This window comes from Rana temporaria, chromosome 6 (assembly GCF_905171775.1).
Source record: "Rana temporaria chromosome 6, aRanTem1.1, whole genome shotgun sequence".
Classification (NCBI taxonomy): Eukaryota; Metazoa; Chordata; class Amphibia; order Anura; family Ranidae; genus Rana; species Rana temporaria.
In genome coordinates this window covers 9,934,723-9,960,624 of record NC_053494.1, presented here as the reverse complement: position 1 = coordinate 9,960,624, position 25,902 = coordinate 9,934,723, and the positions used below count along the sequence as shown (strand labels likewise).

Below are 25,902 nucleotides of genomic sequence, written 5' to 3'. Positions count from 1 at the left end.
GACAGGCGAGTGTGATTGGCTCTCAATGGAGCCGGTTCACACATCTCCGGGGCCGTCCGCACTTTAACCACTTGCTTACCTCTTCTGGCACTCCTCTCCTACATGCAAAAATCATAATTTCTTTGCTCGAAAATTACTCAGAACCCCCAAACATATGTTTTTTTAATGCAGATTGAGAGGTCTCAGGTGCCCCCTGGAAGATTTTGGAAACACTTGAATCTAAATTCAAGAAAAGACCTTTATGATAAATATTTAAATAGAAAAGGACGCAGAAAAAAAAATGACTTGGGTTTTTAAATCTGATAGCTCAGTGGTAGAGCATTCGACTGCAGATGGAGACGTCCCTGGTTCAAATCCGAGAGTCCCCCGGTGGGTTTTCGATACCTTTGCATCTAAACACCCATTAATAACACTGTAATCCAACAAGAGACAGCAGCTTATATTGGTTCAACAATTGTATCTAAATGAGAACATTGTAACTATTATGTGAAGTGCATTATAAATGAGAGGGCAAAGCTCAGTGGCAGAGACGGAAGTATTTGAAGAGTTGGTTTGGGGTTTTTCCAGTAGAAAAGATGTGGGCAGCAGAATTATGTAAACAAATGTGTGCCCCCCACCCATATGTATCCTGGGCTCATCTGGGTTCTGTGCCATCCAGGATGCTCAGGATCCTCTGTTCCTCAAACTCCCCTGTGAGCCACAATCCTCTTCTTTTTTTGGAGGGGGGAGGGGGGACAGGCATTCTTTCAGGACTGAGCAGCGTTCACTTCCCGTCCGCCTGCAATGTACTGCAGACAGGCATCTGGTGTAGGCAAAGCAATGTATCTGTACGTCGCTGCTTACGTCCGGGTTTAGAAGTAGAATGAGCAATCGCCCTGAAGGGGGGAGCTTTACATGCTAGACACATAAGGAGGGGATATAGCTCAGTGGTAGAGCATTCGACTGCAGATCGAGAGGTCCCTGGTTCAAATCCGGGTGTCCCCTTCATAATTTTCCACTTTTTTTTCTTATATGAATATACAGATTGTAACCTCTCTCCCTCCTGGAAGACTCTAGACCCCTTCCATCCAAGGCCGCCTTCACTCGTATGCGATTTGGATGTATTCAATTCACCTGACAGGCGAGTGTGATTGGCTCTCAATGGAGCCGGTTCACACATCTCCGGGGCGGTCCACACTTTAACCACTTGCTTACCTCTTCTGGCACTCCTCTCCTACATGCAAAAATCATAATTTCTTTGCTAGAAAATTACTAATAACCCCCAAACACTATATATGTTTTTTTTTAACACAGATTCAGAGGTCTCAGGTGCCCCCTGGAAGATTTTGGAAACACTTGAATCAAAAATTCAAGAAAAGACCTTTATGATAAATATTTAAATAGAAAAGGATGCAGAAAAAAAAAAAAAAACTGACATGGGTTTTTAAATCTGGTAGCTCAGTGGTAGAGCATTCGACTGCAGATGGAGACGTCCCCGGTTCAAATCCGAGAGTCCCCCGGTGGGTTTTCGATACCTTTGCATCTAAACACCCATTAATAACACTATAATCCAACAAGAGACAGCAGTTTATATTGGTTCAACAATTGTATCTAAATGAGAACATTGTAACTATTATGTGAAGTGCATTATAAATGAGAGGGCAAAGCTCAGTGGCAGAGACGGAAGTATTTGAAGAGTTGGTTTTGGGTTTTTCCAGTAGAAAAGATGTGGGCAGCAGAATTATGTAAACAAATGTGTGCCCCTCACCCATATGTATCCTGGGCTCTTCTGGGTTCTGTGCCATCCAGGATGCTCAGGATCCTCTGTTCCTCAAACTCCCCTGTGAACCACAATCCTTTTCTTTTTTTTGGAGGGGGGGGGGGGGGGGGGAGACAGGCATTCTTTCAGGACTGAGCAGCGTTCACTTCCCGTCCGCCTGCAATGTACTGCAGACAGGCATCTGGTGTAGGCAAAGCAATGTATCTGTACGTCGCTGCTTACGTCCGGGTTCCATCTAAGGCCGCCTTCACTCGTATGCGATTTGGATGTATTCAATTCACCTGACAGGCGAGTGTGATTGGCTCTCAATGGAGCCGGTTCACACATCTTCGGGGCCGTCCGCACTTTAACCACTTGCTTACCTCTTCTGGCACTCCTCTCCTACATGCAAAAATCATAATTTCTTTGCTCGAAAATTACTCAGAACCCCCAAACATATGTTTTTTTAATGCAGATTGAGAGGTCTCAGGTGCCCCCTGGAAGATTTTGGAAACACTTGAATCTAAATTCAAGAAAATACCTTTATGATAAATATTTAAATAGAAAAGGAAGCAGAAAAAAAAAAAAAAATGACTTGGGTTTTTAAATCTGATAGCTCAGTGGTAGAGCATTCGACTGCAGACGGAGACGTCCCTGGTTCAAATCCAGGTGTCCCCCGGTGGGTTTTCGATACCTTTGCATCTAAACACCAATTAATAACACTATAATCCAACAAGAGACAGCAGTTTATATTGGTTCAACAATTGTATCTAAATGAGAACATTGTAACTATTATGTGAAGTGCATTATAAATGAGAGGGCAAAGCTCAGTGGCAGACGGAAGTATTTGAAGAGTTGGTTTGGGGTTTTTCCAGTAGAAAAGATGTGGGCAGCAGAATTATGTAAACAAATGTGTGCCCCCCACCCATATGTATCCTGGGCTCATCTGGGTTCTGTGCCATCCAGGATGCTCAGGATCCTCTGTTCCTCAAACTCCCATGTGAGACACAATCCTTTTCTTTTTTTGGAGGGGGGGGGGGGGAGACAGGCATTCTTTCAGGACTGAGCAGCGTTCACTTCCCGTCCGCCTGCAATGTACTGCAGACAGGCATCTGGTGTAGGCAAAGCAATGTATCTGTACATCGCTGCTTACGTCCGGGTTTAGAAGTAGAATGAGCAATCACCCTGAAGGGAGGAGATTTACATGCCAGACATAAGGAGGGGATATAGCTCAGTGGTAGAGCATTCGACTGCAGATCGAGAGGTCCCTGGTTCAAATCCGGGTGTCCCCTTCATAATTTTCCACTTTTTTTTCTTATATGAATATACAGATTGTAACCTCTCTCCCTCCTGAAAGACTCTAGACCCCTTCCATCCAAGGCCGCCTTCACTCGTATGCGATTTGGATGTATTCAATTCACCTGACAGGCGAGTGTGATTGGCTCTCAATGGAGCCGGTTCACACATCTCCGGGGCGGTCCACACTTTAACCACTTGCTTACCGGGCCTATTCCGGCACTCCTCTCCTACATGCAAAAATCATAATTTCTTTGCTAGAAAATTACTCATAACCCCCAAACACTATATATGTTTTTTTAACGCAGATTGAGAGGTCTCAGGTGCCCCCTGGAAGATTTTGGAAACACTTGAATCTAAATTCAAGAAAATACCTTTATGATAAATATTTAAATAGAAAAGGAAGCAGAAAAAAACAAAACAAAACAAAAAGACAACATGGGTTTTTAAATCTGATAGCTCAGTGGTAGAGCATTCGACTGCAGATGGTGACGTCCCCGGTTCAAATCCGAGAGTCCCCCGGTGGGTTTTCGATACCTTTGTATCTAAACACCCATTAATAACACTATAATGATCCAACAAGAGACAGCAGTTTATATTGGTTCAACAATTGTATCTAAATGAGAACATTGTAACTATTATGTGAAGTGCATTATAAATGAGAGGGCAAAGCTCAGTGGCAGAGACGGAAGTATTTGAAGAGTTGGTTTTGGGTCTTTCCAGTAGAAAAGATGTGGGCAGCAGAACTATGTCAACAAATGTGTGCCCCTCACCCATATGTATCCTGGGCTCTTCTGGGTTCTGTGCCATCCAGGATGCTCAGGATCCTCTGTTCCTCAAACTCCCCTGTGAACCACAATCCTCTTCTTTTTTGGAGGGGGGAGGGGAGACAGGCATTCTTTCAGGACTGAGCAGCGTTCACTTCCCGTCCGCCTGCAATGTACTGCAGACAGGCATCTGGTGTAGGCAAAGCAATGTATCTGTACGTCGCTGCTTACGTCCGGGTTTAGAAGTAGAATGAGCAATCACCCTGAAGAGAGGAGATTTACACGCTAGACACATAAGGAGGGGATATAGCTCAGTGGTAGAGCATTCGACTGCAGATCGAGAGGTCCCTGGTTCAAATCCGGGTGTCCCCTTCATAATTTTCTACTTTTTTCTAATATAAATATACAGATTGTAACCTCTCTCCCTCCTGGAAGATTTTAGATCCCTTCCATATAACGCCGGGGCCACTCATATGTGAATTTTGTCAAAACACAGTAAAAAATGTCTGCATGACAAAATGAGCAAGAATCAAAGCAAAAACGCAAATGTAAAATCGCTCCTTTATTTGTGTGAAAAAAAATTTATTTTTTCATCATATTTACACGTAAAATGCTTTTCTTTGAGTACATCACAGGACAGGGAGTGAGGCTAATATTCATTACTTAAAGTGGAGTTCCACCCATTTAAAAGTCAGCAGCTATGGAAAGTTTAGCTGCTGACTTTTAACAATCAGACCCTCACCTGTCCCACATTCCAGCGATGCGGGGGCATGAAGCTTCTCCCCCGCTCCTCTCCAGGGCGCCGGCATTCTAACTGTGGGTGCCTGACTGTGGCCTCACAGCCGGGCACGCTCTGCGCATGTGCGAGCTGCGCTCTAAATGTCTGGGCAATCTTCTGAGACCTGTGACGTGTCCCAGAAGATTGCAGGGAGGGAGGGGAGAGAGGCAACACACAGCCAGGGGAGGAAGTGGGAGCTGGGTGCCCATAAAAACAGGGTACCCGCCGCACATCCCCCAAAAAAATGATATGCCAAATGTGGCATGTCAAGGGGGTCACCTGCACTTAAAGCGGAAGTTCAATTTTGGGTAGAACTTTGCTTTAATGTCACGTGCCAGAGCAATAGCCTTGAGGGGAGGGAGACACTACGCCAAACAATATCCATCAGACCTTATACAGCACCCCACAGTACACTGCGGCCGAAAGCCAAATCCTCGGCTGTTCCAACATCCACTTGATAAAAGTTTTTGAACGTATTCCCTGAAGACCAGGTATCAGCCTTACAAATCTGAGCCACATATACCTGATGGTGAAAAGCCCAGGAGGTTCCTACACCCCTGGTAGTATGAGCTAGACATGTGCACAGCAAAAATTTTCGTTTATTTCTGTTTGTTTATCGTGATTCGTAACGAGTCGTAATTTCGTAAGACGTTAGTTATCGTATTCGTACTCTTTAGTATTTTCGTAACACTCTTTTTTCCTTTTTCGTTTTTTTCTGTTAGTTTATTTTTCGTTGAATCGAGATTCATATTTTCGTTATATTTTGTATTCTGCCGCGTTCGTATTTTTAAAATGATTTTATTCGTTCCTTCGTTTTTACGTTAGTTTAATTTTCGTTGTTTTGCTATTCGTATTTACATTATATTTTCCATCATGCCGCATTCGTATTTTCGTAAGAAATATATTTTTGTTGCTTTATGATCATTCGTATTTTCGTGTCTAATTTCCTTTGATTGTAAAAACTTACTTTTGTAGATTTTATCGCATTCGTAATTCTGTTAGAATACATTTTACGTTTATTCGACACACTACTCGTCGTCATTTTGTAATTTGTACTTTACTGTGATTGACTTGACTGTCTTAGTTAGCACACACACCCTGTCTAGAATGAAGTCTGACGTAGAAGAAAACTAAAATATGTCAGATATTACAAATACAAATCTAGAAATTAGATGCACTGCAGTCTAACACAGAAAAAGACTAGTGTTGCTCACAAATATTCGTATTGCGAATATTCGGCTCGAATATGGCATATTCGAGTATTCGCAATATATTTCGAATTTCGCGGTGAATATTCGCTATTCCGAATATTCGAATTTTTTCAATTTTATTTTTAGAACAGATCACATCCTAGAGATCTCCATCGACGTCTAAAAGCATTGCTGGTATGATTAGAGACCTTGGGCCGAGTAGCTTAAGCGATCATTTTATCTTGCCGAAAAATCGCAATGCGATTATTCGGCAATCGGAATATCGCGCGATTATTTTCTCTGCCCTTCTTTTGCATCAGAGCCATTCAGAGTTCTCCTACCACAGTTGTCGAAATTCCGCAATAAATATCGCATTCGCATTTTGCGAAATTTCGATAAAATATCACGAATATTCTGAGCCAATCAGAGGGCTCCTACCGCAGTTGTCGAAATTCCGCAATAAATATCGCATTCGCATTTTGCGAAATTTCGATAAAATATCACGAATATTCTGAGCCAATCAGAGGGCTCCTACCGCAGTTGTCGAAATTCCGCAATAAATATCGCATTCGCATTTTGCAAAATTTCGATAAAATATCACGAATATTCTGAGCCAATCAGAGGGCTCCTACCGCAGTTGTCGAAATTCCGCAATAAATATCGCATTCGCATTTTGCGAAATTTCGATAAAATATCACGAATATTCTGAGCCAATCAGAGGGCTCCTACCGCAGTTGTCGAAATTCCGCAATAAATATCGCATTCGCATTTTGCGAAATTTCGATAAAATATCACGAATATTCTGAGCCAATCAGAGGGCTCCTACCGCAGTTGTCGAAATTCCGCAATTATTTTCGCATTCGCAATAGCGACATTTCGCAAACATTTCATTTCGATAAAATATCACTAATATGCGAATTTAGCGAATATTTCTCGAATATTCGGCTATATATTCGTGATATATCGCGAAATCGAATATGGCGTATTCTGCTCAACACTAAAAAAGACACAAGGAGCCAGGAGGTAATGAGAAAGAAGCTCATTGGGGGAAGGAACAAACCTCTTCAGAGGAAAGGGACAGCGCTCAGTGGCTATTGGTCAATGTCCAGAAATATTTCAGTACTAACGAAAGCTAATTTACATTATTTCGTATTTTCGTTGTTTTCATTTCCGTTTTCCGAAGATTCGTCATTTATTTTTCGTTAGTTTTGATTTTCGTTTTTTATTCTTTGTTCGGCATTTCGGTTGTTTTCTTTTCGGTCTTCGAATATTAGTAAGTTTGCATTTTCGTTCATTTTGTTTTTCGTAATTATTATTTTTTTTGGGTTCGGTATTTTCGTTGTTTCTATGTCTCTTTAATCTTTCGTATCTTCGTTGTTTTTCATATTCGTTATTTTGAAAATATCGTTATTCGTTATTAATTGCGCTAAACCGTTCGTTCATTCGTATGTTAATGAATCAACTAAAATAACGAAAATTGACGGAAAACGTATTCGTAACTTAAAAAATTGCACATGCCTAGTATGAGCTCTCACCCTAATTGGAGGAGATTTACCAGGCTGTACATCCAAGTTGGGGATATAGCTCAGTGGTAGAGCATTCGACTGCAGATCGAGAGGTCCCTGGTTCAAATCCGGGTGTCCCCTTCATGATTTTCTACCTTTATCTAATATTCCAATTTACTCGGTAGGCGAGTGTGAATGACCCTCAATGGAGCTGGTTCACATATCTCCGGGGCGGTCCAAACTTAAAGCGGATGTGCCACTAAACAAATATATTAAAAGCCAGCAGCTACAAATACTGCAGCTGCTGACTTTTAATATAAGGACACTTACCTGTCCTGGAGTCCAGCGGTGATCGCAGCAGATGACGAGCCGATCGCTCGTCACCCTGCTGCTCCCCCCTCCATCCACGGTGAGGGAACCAGGAAGTGAAGCGCTCCGGCTTCACTGCCCGGTTCCCTACGGCGCATGCGCGAGTCGCGCTGCGCCCGCCGATTGGCTCCCGCTGTGTGCTGGGAGCCGAGTGTTCCCAGCATACAACGGGGGACGGACGGGAAACGAGGAAAAAACCCGTCTTTTGCCCGTATCGTAGGGCCGAAAGTGGGTGCAGATACCTGTCTGTAGACAGGTATCTGCACCCCCCTCCCCCCTGAAAGGTGTCAAATGTGACACTGGAGGGGGGGAGGGTGCCGATCAGCGGGACTCCACTTTAGAGTGGAGATCCGCTTTAAAAACAGTCCTGTGCGTCTTTGGTTGCAATTCAGGTGCGAATTTAGGCAAAAATTAGAATCTGATTCGCACCTGAATCGGTGAACAGGGACCCCCCGGAGCCCCCGTGCTGTGAACTGCAGCCGCAGCTTTTGTGATCAGAGCCTAAGAGCCCTTTCACACTGGAAACGCCTATAGCGGAGCGGTAAAACACAGCGTTTTTACCGCATTTTCAATTCATTTCAATGGAGAGGGGCGTTTTATGAGCGTTTTAATAGCGCTATTTTTACTGCAAAAACGCTGCAAAAACGCACCAGTGTGAAAGGGCTCTAAGTGTGAAGATTGTAACCTTTCTCTATAAAAGAGCGCAGGATCACAGAGCTTAATATGAAATAAAGATTTGGAATCACGGGCAGAACTGGCAATTTTTGGCAAAACACGTCAGATTTGGCACCCCAAAACGCAGCACGTTTTTGCTGCACCAAAAAAAAAAAACCAGCAAAAATCACAGCAAAAGCACAGGTGTAAAATCACTCCTGGCTCGGGGCCAAAAATTGGTCCCCGAGTTTCTTCGGAGCCACAATCACACATTGAAGTGAATGGGCTTATGTAGGACTAGTGTTGAGCAGAATACGCCATATTCGATTTTGCGATATATCACGAATATATAGCCGAATATTCGAGAAATATTCGCTAAATTCAAATATTCGTGATATTTTATCGAAATGAAATGTTTGCGAAATTTCGCTATTGCGAATGCGAAAATAATTGCGAAATTTCGACAACTGCGGTAGGAGCACTCTGATAGGCTCAGAATATTCGTGATATTTTATCGAAATTTCGCAAAATGCGAATGCGATATTTATTGCGGAATTTCGACAACTGCGGTAGGAGCCCTCTGATTGGCTCAGAATATTCATGATATTTTATCGAAATTTCGCAAAATGCGAATGCGATATTTATTGCAGAATTTCGACAACTGCGGTAGGAGCCCTCTGATTGGCTCAGAATATTCGTGATATTTTATCGAAATTTCGCAAAATGCGAATGCGATATTTATTGTGGAATTTCGACAACTGCGGTAGGAGCCCTCTGATTGGCTCAGAATATTCGTGATATTTTATCGAAATTTCGCAAAATGCGAATGCGATATTTATTGCGGAATTTCGACAACTGCGGTAGGAGCCCTCTAATTGGCTCAGAATATTCGTGATATTTTATCGAAATTTCGCAAAATGCGATATTTATTGCGGAATTTCGACAACTGCGGTAGGAGAACTCTGATTGGCTCTGATGCAAAAGAAGGGCGGAGAAAATAATCGCGCGATATTCCGATTGCCGAATAATCGCATTGCGATTTTTCGGCAAGATAAAATGATCGCTTCAGCTACTCGGCCCAAGGTCTCTAATCATACCAGCAATGCTTTTAGACGTCGATGGAGATCTCTAGGATGTGATCTGTTCTAAAAATAAAATTGAAAAAATTTGAATATTCGGAATAGCGAATATTCACCGCGAAATTCGAAATATATCGCGAATACTCGAATATGCCATATTCGAGCCGAATATTCGCAATACGAATATTCGTGAGCAACACTATGTAGGACACGTCTCTCCGTGTGAGAATCGCATAAACAGAAAAGTCCCCGCTATGTGTAGTGTGATCGGGGACTTAGAGAATAGGAGGAAACAAATCCCAAAAAGTAAAGCTGAAAATGGGGGGGAGGGGGTGTATAACGCAGATTGGGAGGTTTCAGGTGCCCCCCGGAAGATTTTGTAAACACATGAATCTTTAAATTCAAGAAAAGACCTTTATTATAAATAGGAACATACATAGAAAAGCAAGCAGAAAAGCAAGCAACTAATGTAAATTTCAAGGGGATATAGCTCAGTGGTAGAGAATTTGACGGCAGATTGAGAGGTCCCTGGTTCACATCCGGGGGTCACCTGGTGGACCTTTGATACCCTTGTATCCAAACACCCATTAATAACACTTTAATCCAAAAAGAGACAGCAGCTTATATAGTTAAACAATTGTATCTAAATGAGAACACGAAATATTATCTGAAGTGCTTTATAAATGAGAGGGCAAAGATTTGAAGTGTCAGTTTTGGGTTTTCCTTTAAAAAAAAAATGTGGGCAGCTGAACGATGTAAACAATCAATGCAGCCTACCAGTTGCCATCAAAAAATATTTCCTGACAGACTCCATGGCAGCCTACGTGTGGGTTAATCCCGCCTCTCATACCTCATAGGACCCTACTCCCATAAAGCTTTGCTTCTCCCAATAGACTGTGTTCCTTTTTTGTCCTCCTCCTAGGACCGAAGTAATCGTTTGTTTAAAGAAAAACCTTTTTTAGTCCCTGATTCCCATGCCTGGTGGCTCTAAAGTCCTACAGATCTCAGCTATTAGCTGGATGGACATTTTTTTGTCTGCAGTACCCCTTTTTATGCTTACTAGCCTGCCACTGGCAGGTAAGCGATTATATGACCACACACCCTGGCTATTAGCAGGGGGTCTCTAAATTACCAGACCTTGCAGAGTAAGCAGCGGTGGCTTCCTTATCCAGGCCGGATCATGGGTTTCCTAAGGTGGTAATGTATAAGCTTATGCTCTTACCTATCATGGCAGCCAGTTTTTGTGTGTAGTCTGTCTTTTCCCTTCCAGGTATGGCCGCTGGAGCGCAGTGCGTTCCAGCTTCGCCGCTTGCTAGTGGTCTGCGCACGCACACGCCTCGTTCTGAGAACGAGGCTTGGCTGTGTGTGAGCTCCTTGGTCTAGCTAGCCGCGATCGCGCATGCGCGCGAGGCCGACGAGGTGACGCAGGTTCACCGCGCATGCGCACGCCGGTGCGCGGTGACGTCATCGACAGGGCGGCAAGTTTAAATAGCTGTCAAACACAGCTATATGGTGGCACATCCCTGACGGTCTAGGTGTATCTCTCTTGGCTGTGGATCAAGGTAGGAGACTGCCCTTTTATGCCTGATGTATGCACTATGATTATGGGTCCTTTTGCCTGATGCACGGTTCCTGTTGGTTTCTTTTTTAGTACTGTTTCCTCACCGCTATGGATGTGTCACCGCCCCCCTGTGGCCAAACCTTACGCTGCAGGTAGGATGGAATTTTATTCCCTCTGCCTGTTTTTTTATGGGTTTTGGTTAAAAAAAAAAAAAAAAAAATTGTATTTTGTCTCTTTTGTTTCCAGTCCCTCCAGGTCTATTCCTCAAATAATAGCACGTGAAGATGTTATTGAAGTTCAACCACAAAAACATCATTCAAGTTCTAGAAGCTCTAGATCTTCATCTAAGCATTATAGAGAAGGTTCTAGATCCTCGTCTGGTCACCACTCTCACCGTCACTCCAGTCATTCTGAAAGGAATTCCTGTTGGGGATGTAGAGCTCAGGTCCCAGAAGGAAAATCCCTCTGTGAGCCATGTTATTCCCGTGCTGTAAGGGAAAGAGGGGGTGAGGACCAGCAGGTTGAAGCCCTGGTCAGAAGAGTGGTCCAAGAATCCTTGAACATCTCTACTTCCGCCCAAGCGGTTGTTCCTCCTGTTGATCCATCCCCAGTCCTGGTACAGGATGATCCTGAAGTTGCGGGGCCCTCTAGAGTCAACCGCTCTCCAAGTGTTTCCTCAGAAAGTGAAATGGAAAATGTCCATTATGCTGCTGGTTTTGATTTTTCCCTGGTCCCAACATTGGTGAAAGCAGTCAAGGACGCTTTAAAATGGGAGGATCCAGTAGAAGCACCTTCCAAGCAAAGGAAGTTCTTTAGCCAGCTTAAGAAAGACCGCCCAAACTTTCCCCTCCTTGGTGAACTAGGAGATGTAATTATGGATGAATGGTCTGGTTCAGACAAGAAAAATTCTTTACTATCCAAGATAGCGAAGTTATACCCATTCAAAAGTGAAGAGGTGAGACATTTAGAGTCAGCTCCTCTAGTCGATGCGGCCTTGATGAGACTGGTGAAACACGTTACTCTCCCTTTGGAAGACACCGTTTCCTTTAAAGATGGTCTGGAGAGGAAAATAGACACTGACTTAAAACGAATTTATATTACAGCGGGCATGGCCTGTAAACCAGCCCTAGCGCTGGCAGCCCTGTCAAAAGCAATGGAGGCCTGGACAGGTGAAATGGACACTGTATTATCTTGTGTCTCTGAAGACATATCTGGAAGCATCCCAGTCCAAGAACTAAAGATGGCTTCAGTCTTCTTAGGGGAGGCTTCCCTTGACCTTATACGTCTAGTGTCTCGGGTAATGCTTTCCTCTGTCACAGCCAAGCGTGCCCTGTGGCTACGTCCTTGGGTGGCTGACCCTGCCTCTAAACAGGCATGGTGCAAGATACCCTTTTTGGGTTCTTCCCTGTTTGGGAACAAACTAGATGATGCCATCACCCGAGCCACAGGGGGTAAGTCAGGGTTCCTTCCCCAGGATCGTCGTCCGTATGGACAGAAAAAATTCTTTCCCAGGCAAGATCAAGATCGGGCAAGGGAGGCCCGTCGGTACAGACCTGGACGTGATTTTAGGAGGAATTGGAGAAGAAACCAACCCTCTGGTCAGAAGCCGGCAAAAAGCCCTTCTTCTGGTGGACGTGAGGCTCCTAAGTCCTTTTGATATAGAGCCGGCCCAGACGGAAAGAGTCGGGGCTCGTCTTTCCCAGTTCAAGCATGTCTGGGCAGCCTCAATAAAAGATTTCTGGACAGTAAAAACAATATCTACAGGCCATTCCTGGATTTTTACAGAATCCCCTATTCTTCAAGTCATTCACACAACAATTCCATGCTCAGAAGAAAAAAGACAAGTCCTCCTGTCCTACACGAGCTCTCTTGTGGCTCAAGGTGCCGCTATACATGTCCCAACGGCCGAGAGGTTCCAGGGGATGTATTCACCCCTTTTCCTGGTCCAAAAAAAGTCAGGTTCCTGGAGACCAGTGATAGACCTGACACATCTGAACACCTTTATCAAAAAAGAGAAGTTCAAAATGGAATCGCTGCTCACGATCCGGCAAGCAGTTCAACCAGGCGACTGGCTTGTGGCCATAGATCTGAAAGATGCTTACTTTCATGTGCCCATAGCAACGGAATTTCAGAAGTATCTGCGGTTCGCAGTAGGCAATATTCACCTCCAATTCGTTTGTCTCCCGTTTGGACTCACAACATCCCCACGGGTATTCTCAAAACTCTTACTAGCTGTTGTAGCCCTGATCAGAACCAGAGGCGTTCGTCTACACCACTACCTAGACGACCTACTACTGCTATCGCAAAACAAGGAGCAAATATTGACGCACCGGGATCTGGTCATATCGATTCTGACCGAGTTTGGCTGGCTACTGAACAAGGAGAAGAGTCACCTAGTACCAACACAATCACTGATATTTCTCGGGGCCCAATTCAATACATCTCTAAGTACCATCTCTTTGCCCCTGGAGAAAATCCCAGTTGTTCGCGACAGGATCCGTTGCGCTCTAGAGTCTCCTTTCCTGAAAGCCTCACAATGCCTCAACATTATAGGCACCATGGTCTCCACAACTCCGATGGTGAGATGGGCACAGTGGAAGATGCGGCCCTTCCAGAAGGGATTTCTTCAACAGTGGGACCCGAGATCACAAAACCAATTGATCCGGATAACGTCACACATGCGGGAAAGTCTTTCCTGGTGGCTACTAAGGAAAAATCTCCTCAATTGCCATTCCCTAGCTCCTGTATCTTGGATCACGATCACGTCAGATGCCAACAACACAGGTTGGGGGGCTCTCTGCCTGAAAGAAGTAGCCCAAGGGAAGTGGGACTTTCCGTCCCAGAAAATCGTGTCCAATGTGCTGGAACTTCGCGCAGCCTTCTGTTCCCTACAAGCTTTTCTTCACCTGATAAAGGGGTCTTCAGTCCTCCTAAGGATGGACAATACGTCAGCAGTCTCGTACATCAAGAGACAGGGTGGTACTCGCAGTCTATCTCTACTGAAGGAGGTGAATCCAATTATGTCTTGGGCGCAGACACACTTGAAGGATTTGACAGCGGTATATCTCCCCGGATCTCAGAATCTACAGGCGGATTTTCTGTCGAGGACATCCCTCGACAACAACGAGTGGTCTCTCCACAACGAGATTTTCAGTTGGATCCTGTCACTGGATTTTTCACCAGAAGTGGATCTGTTTGCATCCCCATGCAATTTCAAGCTGGAGAAGTACTACACCAGATGTCGCTGTCCCCAAGCCTTCGGGGTGGATGCTCTAACGGATCAGTGGAGGTTTCGCAGAGCCTATGCCTTCCCTCCAATTCCAGTCATCCTCAAGTTTCTTTCGAGACTCAGGTGGGAGGAAGTCGAGATAGTGGCAATAGTCCCATACTGGCCCAACAGGCCGTGGTTCCCATTACTGTTTCAGCTGAGCTTCCGGGATCCAGTTCCTCTTCCATCCAGATCAGATCTCCTGCTACAAGGATCAACTCCTCATCCATGTCCAACCCATCTACATCTGATGGCCTGGTTCTTGAAAGGGGAAGGTTGGAAGCGTTAGGTTGTCCAAGCGGAGCCATCTCCACCCTATTGAACGCTAGGAGACCAAGTACTAACAGAATCTACCAAAGGATATGGTCAAAATTCTCTGACTATACCACTTCTATGGACGGTTCTCCTAATAATCCCAGAATTCAGGACATTCTGGGTTTTCTTCAGACGGGTCTGGAGCTACCTCTATCTGTAAGCTCACTAAGAGTCCAAGTCTCGGCTATCTCCGCATTCACCGGGATATCCTGGGCCACTCACACTCTCGTCAGACAGTTTTTCAGAGGAGCTATCCGACTGAGACCTCTAAGAAAACCAAGATTCTCCAAATGGGACCTTCCGCTAGTTCTGGATTTTTTCTCAAACATACAGAATTCAGACCAACAACCAATCAAAGATCTTTCTCTCAAGACGGTCTTTCTAGTGGCCATGACTTCAGCGAAAAGGGTTTCGGAAATTGGCTCATTGGGATGTAAGGAACCTTTTCTTACGTTCTTCCCGGACCGGGTAGTCCTGATTCCTATGCTAGGTCACAAACCTAAAGTTACATCAGTCTTCCATGAGAACCAAGAGATCGTCCTTCCCATCTTTCGTTCTTCTGAGGACTCTGAAATTCATCCTTTGGATGTTGGGAATGTATTAAAACAATATCTGGAAGCTACAGCATCTTTTCGGCAATCCGATCATCTATTTATTTCATTTCACGGAAAGAACAAGGGAATGCGTGCTTCCCCTAGATCTATTGCAGCATGGATTGTACAGGCAATCCAAGGGGCTTATAAAGCGAAGGGTTTGGCTCCACCGGAAGCGGTAACCGCCCATTCTACGCGGGGCATGGCTACGTCGTGGGCGGCTGCCCGACACGTCTCTCCGGAAGTTATCTGCAGAGCGGCCTCTTGGTCATCACTGAATACATTCATGACGCACTACTGCGTGGAACCGGCTTCCTTATCGTCGGTTAATTTTGGTTTACATGTTTTATCTGTTGACAATGTCAATTAAAACTTTTTCTTTAACCAGCAATTTGCCCACCCGGGTGTGTATGGCTAGTTATTTCCCACACGTAGGCTGCCATGGAGTCTGTCAGGAAAAAGGAAAATTTATATGAAATACTTACCGTAATTTTCCTTTCCTGATGGACTCCATGGCAGCCGGAGTTCCCTCCCCTTTGCTGGAGTAGGCTATATTACGGAACACAGTCTATTGGGAGAAGCAAAGCTTTATGGGAGTAGGGTCCTATGAGGTATGAGAGGCGGGATTAACCCACACGTAGGCTGCCATGGAGTCCATCAGGAAAGGAAAATTACGGTAAGTATTTCATATAAATTTTCCTTTTTGTTTGCTTTCATTCGGGAGTCGGGACTCAGACGCAGTCCTCTGCCGCCCCCTGTGCCTCTGACACTATATGCAAATGGAGAGGCGGCTACCTGCTGATGCTGAGACTTAGTTGGTTGTTGCAGAAAAGACACTTTTTGTTTGTTTGTTTTTAAATGAGGTTGTTTGAACTTTTTCAGTCTAATGTCCTCTACAAATGGAAAATAAAGCTGTAGTTGGAGAGTGGTGACCTATACCTGGATTTTTCCAACAACCTATAAGGAGGGGATATAGCTCAGTGGTAGAGCATTCGACTGCAGATCGAGAGGTCCCTGGTTCAAATCCGGGTGTCCCCTTCATAATTTTCTACCTTTTTCTAATATAAATGTACAGACTGTAACCTCTCTCCCTCTAATGACAGGCGAGTGTGACTGACTCTCAATGGAGCCGATTCACACATCTCTGGGGCGGTCCGCACTTAAAAAGGGTCCTGTCGTCTTTGGTTCCGATTCAGGTGCAAATTTAGGCAAAAATTTGGACCTGATTCGCACCTGAATCGGTGAACAGGAATACACCGGATCCCCGTGTTGTGAACTGCGGCCGCAGCTTATGTGATCAGAGCCTAAGTGTGAAGATTGTAACCTTTCTCTATATAAGAGCACAGGATGACAGAGCTTAAAGGATCACTAATGGTATTTTTTTTTTAAAATAACAAACATGTCATACTTACCTCCACTGTGCAGCTCGTTTTGCACAGAGTGGCCCCGAACCTGGTCTTCTGGGGTTCCACCGCGGCTGTCTCGGCTCCTCCCGCAAGGACTCAACACCTTAATGCGAGCTCGCATGGTGTTGAGTGTTTGTGGGCGTGCTCCCGTGATACAGCCGGCGGCCATAGCCGCTCACTGTATCACTCGACCCCCCCCCTCACCAGCGCCCATCAAATGAAGCCTCACCAGCGCCAATCAAATGCAGCCTCACCAGCACCCATCAAATGAAGCCTCACCAGCGCCCATCAAATGCAGCCTCACCAGCGCCCATCAAATGCAGCCTCACCAGCGCCCATCAAATGCAGCCTCATCAGCGCCCATCAAATGCAGCCTCACCAGCGCCCATCAAATGCAGTCTCACCAGCACCCATCAAATGAAGCCTCACCAGCGCCCATCAAATGCAGCCTCACCAGCGCCCATCAAATGCAGTCTCACCAGCACCCATCAAATGCAGCCTCACCAGCACCCATCAAATGAAGCCTCATCAGCGCCCATCAAATGCAGCCTCACCAGCGCCCATCAAATGCAGCCTCACCAGCACCCATCAAATGAAGCCTCACCAGCGCCCATCAAATGCAGTCTCACCAGCACCCATCAAATGCAGCCTCACCAGAGCCCATCAAATGCAGCCTCACCAGCGCCCATCAAATGAAGCCTCACCAGCGCCCATCAAATGCAGTCTCACCAGCACCCATCAAATGCAGCCTCATCAGCGCCCATCAAATGCAGCCTCATCAGCGCCCATCAATGCAGCCTCACCAGCACCCATCAAATGCAGCCTCACCAGCACCCATCAAATGAAGCCTCATCAGCGCCCATCAAATGCAGCCTCACCAGCGCCCATCAAATGAAGCCTCATCAGCGCCCATCAAATGAAGCCTCACCAGCGCCCATCAATGCAGCCTCACCAGTGCCCATCAATGAATGTTTGTTTGCTTCCATTCATTCGGGAGTTGGGACACAGACACAGTCCTCTGCACTGATTCTCCTGAAGACGACAAGGGGTAGCTCATTTCTCTTGGAGGACCAGTTCTTAATCCCCACAACTCAAGGCGGTTATTTGCACAACCTGGAACCTGATGACCCTGTTTTGCCACAATGTGACCTCTGTAGTCTAACCCTCAGGCCTTGCCCTGAGCCCACCGGAGATGACACTTCAGATATGAGGCTTTCTGAAGGAACTTCAGATCTTGAGTTCTGAGCCTTTTCTGTGCTTGGCCTCCATTCAGCAGAACTCATATCCAGTCACTTTACAACCTACCAGAAAAGATAAAGGCATCAATCTATGTCTATCTATTCTATGTGGGGCCCTATGAAGAGGTTCTTTGAGTAACTGGAGGGAAAACCGATCACGTGCTGCACATTAAACTTAAGCTGTGTCCCAAATACGAACCCAAAGTACCATTTGGTGTGAGTGAAATGGTACAAATTATTTCATTTAATAACAGGTTAGCATGTATTGGTCTGATTATAGTTGGAAGAACTGTTGGAAGAACATCCGCTTGGCTGCTCTAATGTCACACCTTTGCTCATTTCACTTTTGTTTATTTTATGATAAGGTCTGCTGAGCTTGTTCAGGCTAATTTCCACTGTAAATAGAAACCCGACATGGGAGATATTTGATTAAGAAAGAGTTTTGACCTTTACCTGTTTGAGTCAAGGTAGCAGGTAGGGGGTATAGCTCAGTGGTAGAGCATTCGACTGCAGATCGAGAGGTCCCTGGTTCAAATCCGGGTGCCCCCTCACTGATTTTGAACTTTTTTGTTTTTTTATCAAAGGGTTCAAGGAAGCAAACGTGTGGGATCTTCCCAAAGCAAATTCACAAACTTCAATATTGTTCCGATTATTAGGATGCTGAAGATACAGAGTGGATATGAATAAATGATTTTCAATTTTGACCATCGATACTCTTTAAATGGAGCTCTGCGGGGCTACTGGAGCAGAGAGGAGGTGACCCCACCACCTAATTCTGCACACGGCTCCTTCGTTATAGATGGGTGAAGGGACCAGAGATGGGGGTGCTCATTGGATGATGACGTTTTCTAGTAAGTAAACCCTGATCCAACTTCTTAGCCATTACCTCTAAGAGAGAACACTTCACTGACCAGCAGTATGGGGGAACACTTCACTGACCAGCAGTATGGGGAGCACTTCACTGACCAGCAGTATGGGGAGCACTTCACTGACCAGCAGTATGGGAAGAACTTCACTGACCATCAGTCTGGTGGGACACTTCACTGACCAGCAGTATGGGGAGAACTTCACTGACCAGCAGTATGGGAAGAACTTCACTGACCACCAGTCTGGTGGGACACTTCACTGACCAGCAGTATGGGGAGCACTTCACTGACCAGCAGTATGGGAAGAACTTCACTGACCATCAGTATGGGGGGACACTTCACTGATCATCAGTATGGGGAGCACTTCACTGACCAGCGGTATGAGGAGAACTTCACTGACCAGCAGTATGAGGAGAACTTCACTGACCATCAGTATGGGGAGCACTTCACTGACCAGCAGTATGAGGAGAACTTCACTGACCACCAGTCTGGTGGGACACTTCACTGACCATCAGTATGGGGACACTTCACTGGCCATAAGTATGGGGAGAACTTCACTGACCAGCAGTATGAGGATAACTTCACTGACCATCAGTATGAGGAGAACTTCACTGACCAGCAGTATGGGGAGCACTTCACTGACCAGCAGAATGGGGAGAATTTCACTGACCAGCAGTATGGGGGGACACTTCACTGGCCAGCAGTATGAGGAGAACTTCACTGACCAGCAGTATGGGGAGCACTTCACTGACCATCAGTATGGGGAGAACTTCACTGACCAGCAGCGTGGGGAGAACTTCACTGACCAGCATTATGGGGAGCACTTTACTGACCAGCAGTATGGGGAGCACTTCACTGACCAGCAGTATGGGGAGCACTTCACTGACCACCAGTCTGGGGGGACACTTCACTGACCATCAGTATGGGGAGCACTTTACTGACCACCAGTCTGGGGGGACACTTCACTGACCATCAGTATGGGGAGCACTTTACTGACCAGCAGTATGGGGAGCACTTCACTGACCATCGGTATAAGGAGCACTTCACTGACCACCAGTCTGGTGGGACACTTCACTGACCATCAGTATGGGGAGAACTTCACTGACCATCAGTATGGGGAGAACTTCACTGACCACCAGTCTGGGGGGACACTTCACTGACCATCAATATGGGGGACACTTCACTGACCGTCAATATGGGGGACACTTCACTGACCATCTGTATGAGGGAACTCTTTACTGACCATCAGTATGGAGAGCACTTCACTGACCATCAGTATGGGGGGACACTTCACTGACCAGCAGTATGGGGGGCACTTCACTGACCAGCAGTATGGGGGGACACTTCACTGACCAGCAGTATGGGGGGACACTTCACTGACCATCATTATGGGGGGACACTTCACTGGCCATCAGTATGATGAGCACTTCACTGACAAGCAGTATGGGGAGCACTTCACTGACCATCAGTATGAGGAGCACTTCACTGACCATCAGTATGAGGAGCACTTCACTGACCAGCAGTATAGGGAGCACTTCACTGACCAGCAGTATGGGGGGACACTCCACTGACCATCATTATGGGGGGACACTTCACTGACCATCAGTATGGGGAGCACTTCACTGACCAGCAGTATGGGGGACACTTCACTGACCAGCAGTATGGGGGACACTTCACTGACCATCAGTATGGGGAGCACTTCACTGACCAGCAATATGGAGAGCACTTTACTGACCTGTGACAACATCCGCTTACATCCGATCCGCTGACATCCGTTTTTCACTCAAAAACACGGGCGTTCAGTTATTTCGTTCAGTTCAGTCTAATAGTCAGTGACGCATATCAGTGCCCATCAGTGCCACGTATCAGTGCCCATCAGTTTTGCCTATCAGTACCCAGCAGTGCCGTCTATCAGTACCCAGCAGTGCCGTCTATCAGTACCCAGCAGTACTGCCTATTAGTGCCACTCATAAGTACCCATCAGTGCAGCCTTTTAGTGCCCATCAGTTTAGCCTATCAGTGCCCACCAGTGCCACCTATGAGTGCCCATCAGTGCCGCTTATAAATGCCAATCAAACAGAGAGATTGTAGCTGTAAATTATATTTCGGGCTCGTTTATCCTTCGCTTAAAGCGGCAGTTCACCCTAAAAAAAATTCTCCATACATACCGTTATATTGTCATTTTGTCCAGGGCTTCCGGGTTCTGATGACTGCCAATCAGTGCTGTATTTCAGTGCCACCCATCAGTGCCGCCTACCAGTGCCCATCAGTGCTACCTATCAGTGCCACCTCATTGGTGCCACCTCATCGGTGCCGCCTTATCAGTGCTTATCATTGATTTTATTTGTTCAGCAAAAAATAAAAAACGCAGAGGTGATCAAATACCACCAAAAGAAAGCTCTATTTGTGGGAACAAAATGATAACAATTTAGAGTGTAGCATGACTGCGCAATTGTCATTTAAACAGCGACAGCGCTGAAAACTGGCCTGGGCAGAAAGGTGTGTATTGAAGTGGTTAAGGAGTTGGTATCTGATCTTTTAATGTGATGACTATTTACATGAGATTGATGATTGAAAAAGTGCGAGCACAGCCCGGTATTGTTGTATAGGAACATTCTTAAACCCAGGAGGTCAAAGCCGGGAGGAAGGAGTAACAGCAATCCACGTGTTTTATTACAAGTGCTGTATATAAATGGGAGACGTGGAACTAATGCCGCGTACACACCATCACTTTATGTGATGAAAAAAAATGACGTTTTTAAAAACGTCACTTTAATGTGTGTGGGGGAAAACGTCGTTTTATGTCTTGTAAAAAACGACCAAAAAAAATTGAAGCATGCTTCAATTTTATGTGTCGTTTTTCAAAAGTGCACTTTTTACTTCACAGAAATTGACCGTGTGTAGCAAAAAACGTTGTTTTCTAAGACGTTTTTTCATCCACGCATGCCCAGAAGCTACTTATGAAGCGAGCTTCAATGGAAAAACGTGGTGGAACGTAACCTCGCTTTGCTAGAACATTGTGAGAAAACGATGGTGTGTAGGCAACTTCGTCTTTGAAAATTGAAGTTTCAAAAACGTCATTTTTTACTTCACAGAAAGTGTCGTTTTTTTTCATCACATAAAGTGATGGTGTGTATGCAGCATAAGGATATAGTCATAGAAGATCGGAGGGGACGGATCAGTGGCAGAACGTTCAATGACGGAGTAAAGAGCGTGGAGACGAGATCAGGGATGGAACATCTGAAGGTAGCTCAGTGGCGCCCCCTGGAAGATTTGGCACACTATTGTACCTGAATGTAAAAGTTGCAACTATTCTCTTTTAAGGGAACAAAAAATAAATCAAACATAAATGTGGCCGGATACTTTAAATTCATTGTGGAGTAGAACACGAGTAGAACAGAATGAAGACAGAATCATGAATCATGCACTCTCCATGGAAGGGGATATAGCTCAGTGGTAGAGCATTCGACTGCAGATCGAGAGGTCCCTGGTTCAAATCCGGGTGTCCCCTTCATGATTTTGGCATAACTTTGTATTTAAATGTAAAGCAGGAAGCACAAACAAAACAAAAGGGCAAAGGGAGGTGTATTTAAATGTAAAGTAGGAAAAACAAACAAAATAAAACAAAACAAAATTACAAAGGAGATGAGTGAGGAGCGTTTAACCGTGAAGCCTCCGGACACAATTAGGCGGAACAGAGAGATTGTAGCTGGAAAATATCTTTCGGGCTCTTTTATCCTTCGCTTAAAGCGGGGGTTCACCCTAAAAAAAATTCTCTGTTATATTGTCATTTTGTCCAGGGCTTCCGGGTTCTGATGACTGCGGGACTGGGCGTTCCTATCCTTGGGTTAGATGATTGACGGCTTGTTAAACAGTTCCCCTGTCGCACAACGCGCGTCACCAGATTTCCGGAAATAGCCGAGCGGCGAGTCGGCACTATGCGGCGCCTGCGCATTCAGCTCTACACGGCGGGCGCAGGCACTGTATAGTGCCGACTCGCAGCTCGGGCTATTTCCGGAAACCATACCCCCCAACCCCCCCTCTGCTCAGAAGTACCCCCTGCTTAGTAGTACTTTCCCCATACCCCCCAGCCCCCCGCTCAGAAGTACTTTCCCTATACCCCAACCCCCCCTCCTCTCAGTAGTACCCCCTGCTCAGTAGTACTTTCCCCATATCCTTCTACACTCAGTAGTACCCCCTGCTCAGTAGTACTTTCCCCATATCCCCCAACCCCCCTCTGCTCAGAAGTACCCCCTGCTTAGTAGTACTTTCCCCATACCCCCCAGCCCCCCGCTCAGAAGTACTTTCCCTATACCCCAACCCCCCTCCTCTCAGTAGTACCCCCTGCTCAGTAGTACTTTCCCCATATCCTTCTACACTCAGTAGTACCCCCTGCTCAGTAGTACTTTCCCCATATCCCCCAACCCCCCTCTGCTCAGAAGTACCCCCTGCTTAGTAGTACTTTCCCCATACCCCCAGCCCCCTCCACTCAGAAGTACTTTCCCTATACCCCCAACCCCCCTCCTCTCAGTAGTACCCCCTGCTCAGTAGTACTTTCCCCATACCCCCCGTCCTCTCAGTAGTACCCCCTGCTCAGTAGTAGTTTCCCCATACCCCACTCCCTGCTCAGTAGTACCAAACACCTCCATTCTATCCCACCCAGCTTATTATTGTATAAAATCCCCATACCCACTTATTATTGCTATCTCGTAAAGGAAATGATCAGACGGCTTAAAAAAAAAGTTAATGCAATCCACCAGCAGAGGGGGATATAGCTCAGTGGTAGAGCATTCGACTGCAGATCGAGAGGTCCCTGGTTCAAATCCGGGTGTCCCCTTCAAGATTTTAGATTTCTCTGCATGCAGTATGCTTTAAAGCGGTGGTTCACCCTAAAAACGACTTTCCCCTATTACACTGCCCCCCCCACATTAGAATACGATTATGCCTATAATTTTTTTTTTGCTGCTGTACATACCTGGGTACAGCTATTCACCCGTGTCCTCCGGGTTGCGAGTCCCGCGGGAGTGGGCGTTCCTAACATGGCGGTGATTGACAAAAAAACGAGCTCCCCCCGTCGCGTAAGCTGCGTCACGATTGGCGAAAGGAGCCGAACGGCGAGTCGGCGCTATACTGCGCCTGCGCATCGCCGTTCGGCTCCTTTCGCCAATCGTGACGCGGCTTACGCGACGGGGGGGAGCTTGTTTTTTTGGCAAAACGTCAATCACTGCCATGTTAGGAACGCCCACTCCCGCGGGACTCGCAAACCGGAGGACACGGGTGAATAGCTGTACCCAGGTATGTACAGCAGCAAAAAAAAAATTATAGGCATAATCGTATTCTAATGTGGGGGGGCAGTGTAATAGGGGAAAGTCGTTTTTAGGGTGAACCACCGCTTTAAGGCAAAAAAAATACAAAAGCAAATACTTAAAATCAGACAGAGTAGTGCAGTGCAGCATTTCCCTGCAGATCCAGATGTCCTGCCGTGAGTCTGAGAGATTGTGTCTTGGAAGAAAGTTCCCAATCGGAATTCTCTGGACACAACTCAGGCTGAGTGGAGAGATTGGAACGTGAAAAGATCTTTAACCCTTTTTGCCACCAGACGTGTTTTTGCATTTTTTGTGCACATGTAAATGCATATTTTGGGGCTGAGATGAGATAAAGGGGGTACTCTGAGGGGTACTCTGATTGGAACATCTGATGTAAGGAGGGGATACTCTGATGGAGACATCTGATATAAAGGGGCACTCTGATCAGGATATCTGGTATAAGGGGGCACTCTGATCGGGACATCTGATGTACGAAGGCACTCTGATGGGGACATCTGATGTAAGAGGGAACTTCAATGTGGTCATTTGATAGTTGATGTAAGGGGGCACTGTGATGGGGTCATCTGATGTAAGGGGACACTCTGATGGGGACATCTGATGTATGAAGGCACTCTGACGGGGACATCTGATATAAGGGGGGACATCTGATGTAAGGGGGCACTCTGATGGGGTCATCTGATGTAAGAGGGCACTCTGATGGGGACATCTGATGTAAGGAGGGGATACTCTGATGGGGACATCTGATGTAAGGAGGGGATACTCTGATCGGGACATCTGATGTAAGGGGGCACTGTGATGGGGTCATCTGATGTAAGGGGGCACTCTGATGGGGACATCTGATGTAAGGAGGGGATACTCTGATGGGGACATCTGATGTAAGGAGGGGATACTCTGATGGGGACATCTGATGTAAGGGGGCACTGTGATGGGGTCATCTGATGTAAGGGGGCAATCTGATGGGGACATCTGATGTAAGGAGGGGATACTCTGATGGGGACATCTGATGTAAGAGGGCACTCTGATGGGGACATCTGATGTAAGGGGCACTCTGATGGGGACATCTGATGTAAGGGGGCACTCTGATGGGGACATCTGATGTAAGGGGGCACTCTGATGGGGACATCTGATGTAAGGGGGCACTCTGATGGGGACATCTGATGTAAGGGGCACTCTGATGGGGACATCTTATGTAAAGGGCACTCTGATGGGGACATCTGATGTAAGGGGCACTCTGATGGGGACATCTGATGTAAGGGGGCACTCTGATGGGGACATCTGATGTAAGGGGGCACTCTGATGGGGACATCTGATGTAAGGAGGGGATACTCTGATGGGGACATCTGATGTAAGGGGCACTCTGATGGGGACATCTGATGTAAGGGGGCACTCTGATGGGGACATCTGATGTAAGGGGGCACTCTGATGGGGACATCTGATGTAAAGAGGGGATACTCTGATGGGGACATTTGATGTAAGGGGGCACTCTGATGGGGACATCTGATGTAAGGGGGCACTCTGAGGGGGACATTTGATGTAAGGGGGCACTCTGATGGGGACATCTGATGTAACAGCACAGGGGTGACATGGCAGAGCCAATGTAATTGTGTCTGCTTTGAGTTGAAAACGTTTCTACACGGAAGCATTTGGAATAACAAGTCTGAACAGATATGAATGCGGATGGAGAAACCTTCTTTCCCCCTGGAAGACTTCGGACAGCATCGCTCTACAGTGACAATTCTGTATCGGTTTGCTAAAGAACATTTTAAGGGAAAAAAAAAAAAAATCACAAATCTAAAAGGGTGAATTGTTCACCTCTGGAATGGACTGGTTGACTGCAGAATGAAATGCTCCCTAAAAAAATCCTCAGCTCCACCAGCAGAGGGGATATAGCTCAGTGGTAGAGCATTCGACTGCAGATCGAGAGGTCCCTGGTTCAAATCCGGGTGTCCCCT

At 46.1% G+C, this 25,902-nt stretch overlaps 9 non-coding genes across 9 annotated transcripts; all 9 read left to right on the top strand.

The window, feature by feature from the left end:
• Positions 1 to 912: 912 nt before the first annotated feature.
• TRNAC-GCA lies at positions 913 to 984 on the top strand. The gene has a single exon. It is a non-coding gene; the product is annotated as a tRNA-Cys (tRNA).
• Positions 985 to 2,958: 1,974 nt separating this feature from the next.
• TRNAC-GCA lies at positions 2,959 to 3,030 on the top strand. Its single transcript has one exon. It is a non-coding gene; the product is annotated as a tRNA-Cys (tRNA).
• A 1,071-nt stretch (positions 3,031 to 4,101) lies between these two features.
• On the top strand, positions 4,102 to 4,173 carry TRNAC-GCA. The gene has a single exon. It is a non-coding gene; the product is annotated as a tRNA-Cys (tRNA).
• Positions 4,174 to 7,343: 3,170 nt separating this feature from the next.
• TRNAC-GCA lies at positions 7,344 to 7,415 on the top strand. Its single transcript has one exon. It is a non-coding gene; the product is annotated as a tRNA-Cys (tRNA).
• Positions 7,416 to 16,079: 8,664 nt separating this feature from the next.
• TRNAC-GCA lies at positions 16,080 to 16,151 on the top strand. The gene has a single exon. It is a non-coding gene; the product is annotated as a tRNA-Cys (tRNA).
• A 2,083-nt stretch (positions 16,152 to 18,234) lies between these two features.
• Positions 18,235 to 18,306, top strand: TRNAC-GCA. Its single transcript has one exon. It is a non-coding gene; the product is annotated as a tRNA-Cys (tRNA).
• A 3,756-nt stretch (positions 18,307 to 22,062) lies between these two features.
• Positions 22,063 to 22,134, top strand: TRNAC-GCA. Its single transcript has one exon. It is a non-coding gene; the product is annotated as a tRNA-Cys (tRNA).
• A 1,254-nt stretch (positions 22,135 to 23,388) lies between these two features.
• On the top strand, positions 23,389 to 23,460 carry TRNAC-GCA. The gene has a single exon. It is a non-coding gene; the product is annotated as a tRNA-Cys (tRNA).
• A 2,370-nt stretch (positions 23,461 to 25,830) lies between these two features.
• On the top strand, positions 25,831 to 25,902 carry TRNAC-GCA. Its single transcript has one exon. It is a non-coding gene; the product is annotated as a tRNA-Cys (tRNA).